The following is a 6,308-nucleotide window of genomic DNA, read 5'->3' on the forward strand; positions in this document are numbered from 1 at the left end:
TGAAGCAACATACTGTAAATGTACCGTGAAAAAAATACTTCTCAAAATGATTGTTGTCAAAAGTGGAATTTAGTTTGTTTTGATTCCATTTTTCACATATCGGTTGAAAAGCAGACACGCTGCAAGGACACGTTTTCCATCTTTGGCATTGGTTCTGTGTTCCAGTGCACAAAACCTGAGGACTGAATCAATAAACTTTCCGTACGTAGTTTTCTTTCTCACTGAGAATAAACAATGTCCCATAAACAGCCGGCCAGCAGTGCAAGAACCCTTTAAGTGATTTCTAGTGATTCATATTGTGACTGATAGTTATATTAGTCCAGCAGTCTTCATCGCTCTACTTATTTAGCAAACTAACATTTTTCTTGAATATTTGAGTTCAATATAAAAAAGTTCAGTATTGATAGACAAAGAAGCCTTTGGGGGACTGAGGAACTTTACCAACCGCAGGAACCAGGGATTCAATGTTGTTTCCCCGCGATCATTTCAGGCGTGAAAATAAATCCGTGCACAGGATGAAAAATCAGCAGTAATATACAAAAAGAAATTAATTAAAATCAGTACCAATCAGCATGTCTTTGGCAGACCCAGAATGTCACGCTTTATATTCCATATCGTATACATTCAAAATGAACTTCTGAGCATTAATATAGAAAGAAAGAACGACAATCTATGTCCTATATCTGGATTAATAAACAGATTAGCACTTCAGATGCACTGAAATGGCTCTTACTTATGGTACTTTTGTCCTTCGACTTTCTTGAAGAAATTTTACTTTCTGGATTCTTGTTGTTCTGAGTTTGTACTCTTGGTTGATGCACTTATTGTAAGTCGCTTTGTATAAAAGCGTCTGCTAAATGACATGTAATGTCAGATATAGCAGAGTAATGGCGTCCTGAGCAGTCACTGCTTTTTATGTAAATCCTTGAGTGCCCCACGAGCCAGCTGATCAGCTGTTACCCCCTCCCAGGTAAACACTGTTCGCTCTGTCAGCACTGTATGTGCAGGTAGCCCCGTTAGCTGCTCGCTGGCGGCTCAGCACTCAATTCCAAACGTACCGCCTTTAACACAAGCCTGTAATGGTCTTATTAATTATGACGGGAGCAAAGGAAGGAGGGAGGAGGTTGTAGCCGATGGAAGGAACATAGGACTTTCAATCAGGAGACCGCAGTTGTTGCACATGCTCCTACGTGACTTAAATCAACAAAACACCTCAAGCTCAGATGATGATCACACCACTTATAGAAGAGAAGGAAGCAGGAGGCATTAAACCCCTCTGATGCGATGATGTCGAAGCGATAATGAGGAGAGCAGTGAGTGGATCTGCAGTCATACATGAAAGTACAGAGAATAATTGAACTCAACAGAGAAGTGGGCTTTACTCCAACTCTGCTCCATTGTACTGTCTAATTGAGCTGCACTGGTGTGAGATGGATGGAGCTTCATCAGGCATGGGGGGGGGGGGCATTTATCTTCAATGTGACTGGAAAATGGTGAAGCGTGAGGGAATGACAGGACAGAGTTTCTTTATGTGGGAATGTGTGTATATGCACGACAGGTATAGGTAGGCACACATGCGTTGTGATCACCGTCTGTTGCACTCATTCATGACACTGATTGAGCACCGGGAAATGTGATGTCGGCAGCCGCTCCGACACCATCATTAAAACACTGGAGCGCGTCTGTTTTCAGTGGTGGCGTCAGGAAACGGGCCATGTTTTACTGTGGCGAGGCTCTCGTTATGTTGAGAAAGAGATTCACGACCCTGTAAAGTGAAGGAATTTATTGTTATTGAGAACGGTCGAGATATGTCTGCAGGATTCACACATAAAATATGTTTTTTGGTGTGAATCTCTGATAATAGGTGGAGAAGATAGAGTTGCAGTTCTGTAAGGGTGCTTTGGAAAAACTCATTTGACTGTCTTTGGTTTCCCCTTTTGAAATGATGCACATACACGGATAATTGATTCAAATCATTTTTCCTGAAAAACAAAAGCATCATTGCATTTATTGCATTTATTGAGGTGTCATGCATGCAGGAGTCTGAGGATATTTCATGATTCTCAACTGTGATTGCAAGTCTTTGAAAAAAAAACGTGCACATTTTAATAAAAGAAATATATTACTGGGGGCTTTTCTCATATTTCTCCAACATATCTTTTGGTTAGGCATGTGTGACAGCTGTGTAGGGGCTGGCTGCAACAGACAGGTGTTTTCTCCTCCACCCCAATTCAAACAAGGACACCTTAACCATGAGCTCAGCTTGTTGTGCTATTTGAATTATGTGTGCTGATAATTTAAGCCAAAGTCATTTGTTGGTTGCAAAATTACAAGCTGTGAAATGTGTCAGCTGTTGTAATGATCCTGGGGAGAGAAATGAACGCAGAACAACTTAAAGCATCATGAAACAAATCTCCCTTTGTCTTAGAGACCATGGAAGGGTGGCTGGGATACCTAACCAAGACGGTTAGATTGTTACCATCTTACTTCAGACTGTTTCTTCCTCATTTGGGTTCACAGACTCTGAAGGGTTTGCATATATTCTCCTTACAAACTCTTTTTAACCTTCAACAAAGGAAGGCTATCTCTGAGCTCCAGCCACATACACGTGACATCACTTAACCATCTTCGTGTAAAATATCTGTTTCACATTTTGTTTGCCGTGTGAATAGATGGACCAATCAATGCATCCAGTTGCTGACAGACAGAAATGATCCCTAGAGAAGTCGTGTAGGGCTCCTCAGCTGGATGGGACAACCTCCCTCTGAATGCCAAGTGCCCATACATTTGTTATAGGCATAATCTGAAAAAGTTAAGGTCCCTCACATCTGCGTGCCTCTTGTGGGTGTTTCTGAATAGCGTGGTGTTGCCACACGTCTTCCTGCTTTACTTCACATGCAACTCATCATCCACCAGCAGCCTGACCTAGATCCAGCCATCCCTATGTTCACATCGTATACATATTCATTGGGCTCTCTTAATCAAAACTACATCCCCTTAAGCAGAAGAAGAAACTCTAATTAATTGCTATCATCCAATGGCAGCTCATTGGGCTGCATGTGTCTTTCCTGCTACATGTTGTTGTGTTGCTGTGGTTTTCATGCAGATTCAAGGTTGGCTGTTATCTGCTATACCTGTGGTCGCTTGTAAAATTAAGGTTGTGATGAGTTTCATCTCATTCTTACACAATATGTTTGGCCCAGTACACTCTATGTGTGATTGAAGCTGCCTGCTATGTCTTACCCCTTTGCTGCTGTAATCCTGTAAATGTCCCCACTGCAGGACTAATACAGAATGATCTTATCTTATCTTAGTAGTTCAGATCCCACAGCACATGAACAAATCCAAAGTATGCTTGCCTTCTTTAGATTGTGTTGCTGTTATTCTCGAGAGACGTACCTGTCTTGCATACAAAAAGTTTTCCTGCAATAAGAAATGACACTCGGACAATACCCACATTCATAACAGGCACATTCTCCTTCTATTGTTCACAACATTACTGACTGCAGTGTCAGTTGTAAGTGTAGGCTGATCTCATTGGTGGCCTATACAAAGTCAAACCAACAGATACAGAGAATTGCATCAGATTTGTGCTTGTGAGCCCAATAACTCTTTGTGATATTGGTGTGTACTAATATATTTGACTCAACAAACAAAATTATCATGAAAGAACACACAATGGCATTTGGACCAAACACTTGCATTTCATCATTATACATCTAAATTAAAAAAATTCTCCAGTTCAGTGTTTTGTATTACCCTTCCATCACCCCTACCTGGTCACACACATGCCACATCTACTCTGTAATGCAGAGTTTCTGTTTAAAAATGTGTAGTCTCAAGCCAAAGAAGAGATAACCGAGTGATGTCACATGAGTTACTTTTACAAAGCTCTGTTCAGAGCCAAAATACAACTGTTCAACTCACAGAAAGTACATCCATGTTGACCTTAACCAATCCAATGGAGAAAGGGAGAATATAAGAAGGTTGGCATGGAGCTTGAAACAAAAGGGGGAAAAAACATTGTCATTGATTCTGAACTGAGGATTTGTACAACTGTTCAATATCAATGTCGGGTAATTATGCTGAGTGTTCCCTCTGACATGAACAATGTGCCCTTTTAAATTGTAGGCTATTTTCAGCAGCTTTACTCGGGTCAACACTCTTCTTCCATAAAATGTATGAAAAGCCTCTCGAGTAAGCTTTTGATGACTGGAATCAGACTTCATGAGTTATGAAGCCCAAGCACCTTTATGTCCCTAAATATATGAGTAGGCTCTGTACAACTCACCAACACAGAAAGAGCTAAATGTGATGCAAAATAAAACAAAGCTTCTTCCAGCCTTACATTTAACAGAGACAACTGAGGAAAAAAAGCCTCAATATCTTCAGAGGCTGAAGAACGTAAACATGTTAGCAGACAACAAAAGCAGCGTAAAGTTGACAGTCCCTCCTTGGTTTTCCAGGGAGAATTCAAAAATAAATTCATGACATATTTGTGTACATATCTGGACACTCATTCTCTCCTCGAGGTAAACGCAGAGGGAATCATCCCTCGACAATTCAACTCCACGGAGCTTTATAGTCTTTCGGCTCGTGTTTTGGTTTTAAAATAACAACACCTACATCCTAATATTGTTTGTTGATTTCAGCTCAGCATTCAACACAATTTCCCTGATGAAAATGATTGGTAAACTTCGCACTCCTTGCTTGAGTACCTCACTCTGTAACTGGTTATTAGACCTCCTGAACAACTACCATCGGCCGGATTACAAACAATGATGAGACTACAAATAGAGAGGAAATCAACAACCTTGCAGAGTGATGCTCAAAGAACAAACAGCTGCTCAACGTCAGTAAAACCAAAGAGCTATTTGTAAATGTTGGGAAAGAGGAGGTGAAGACACAATGTGGTCGACATTAATGGCGCTGGGGTGGGTTTTAAGTTCTTGTGAATCGAAATCCCAAACAACATGACATGAGACACACATCTCCATCCTGGGGATTTTGTAAATGGCTGTATTTCTAAAGGAAAAATAATAAGGCAATATCTACAGAGAATAAGTAAAATTGGTGACAAGAGGGGCCAGCGAAGAACTCAAGGGATATTACCCCAGCCGCAGCCTGTTCTACTTGCTGCCATCTGGCAAGAGACACAGAAGTATCAGCTGCCGAACCACCAGAGCAGCTTCTTTCCTCAGGCCGTCAGACTCAAACTCCTCCTGGACCATGAATAAATCAATAGTAGTGTTTTCTTATGCATAAAGGGACAACAACTGCATTTCATTATGCAACTCGGTGAAGTAAAATTATTGTTGCAGGTGTCTTGTACTCGCCTTCTAAAAGACACTTTTTCAATTCAATCAGCAGGTCCATGACAGGAGGCCGGCCCACCAGGCAGGAGGCATCAGCCCCAGCCAGGTCCGATGGACCCTATGAGACGTGAAGTCACAAAGACTCCGGAGAGGAAACAGAGTTGAGAGATGAAAATTCATCCATAAGTAGAGAGAGGAAAGAGGTGCTCAGTGTATCCTGAAACGTCCCCCAGCAGTCTAAAAGCCTATAGCAGCATCTCTAGGGGCTGGACCAGGTGAACCTGATTCAGCCCCAACTATAAGACTAGAAGAGGAAAGTCTTCAGTCTCCTCTTACATGAGGTGACTGTGTCTGCCTCCAGGGCTGAAGGTGGAAGATGGTTCCATAAAAGAGGAGCTTGATAACTAAAGGCTCTGGCTCCCATCCTACTTTTTAAGACTCTAGGGACCACAAGTAGTACTTGTAAGAGGAAATAAGATGATAAATAAATAAGATAGTAAATAGTAGGAAAGTCGGATAACCATGGGAGAGTGACAACACAAGGTAAGTTTAAAATAGGCCAGACGATTTGTATTATAGTATTATACATCTGCATTATATAAATAATCATATTAGACATGTATTATATTATTCCTGGGGGTGGAAATCAGTGAGGACCTCTCGTGGACAGCCAACACTACATCGCTGGCAAAGAAAGCACAGAGGCGCCTCTACTTCCTCCGGAAACTGAGGAAAGCAGGGAGCCCCCCATCCATCATGTGCACCTTCTACCGCGGCACCATCGAGAGCATCCTGACCAACTGCATCACTGTGTGGGGCGGAAGCTGCACAGACCACAGCAGGAACGCCCTGCAGCGCATAGTGAAGGCAGCTGGAAGGATCATGGGTGCCTCACTCCCCCCCCTCCCATCCCTGCAGGACATATACAACACCCGCCTCACCCGCAAAGCGACCTCGATTGTGAGGGACCCCTGCCACCCCTCACACGGTCTC

The sequence above is a fragment of the Pseudoliparis swirei genome, chromosome 9, assembly GCF_029220125.1.
Source record: "Pseudoliparis swirei isolate HS2019 ecotype Mariana Trench chromosome 9, NWPU_hadal_v1, whole genome shotgun sequence".
Taxonomy (NCBI): domain Eukaryota; kingdom Metazoa; phylum Chordata; class Actinopteri; order Perciformes; family Liparidae; genus Pseudoliparis; species Pseudoliparis swirei.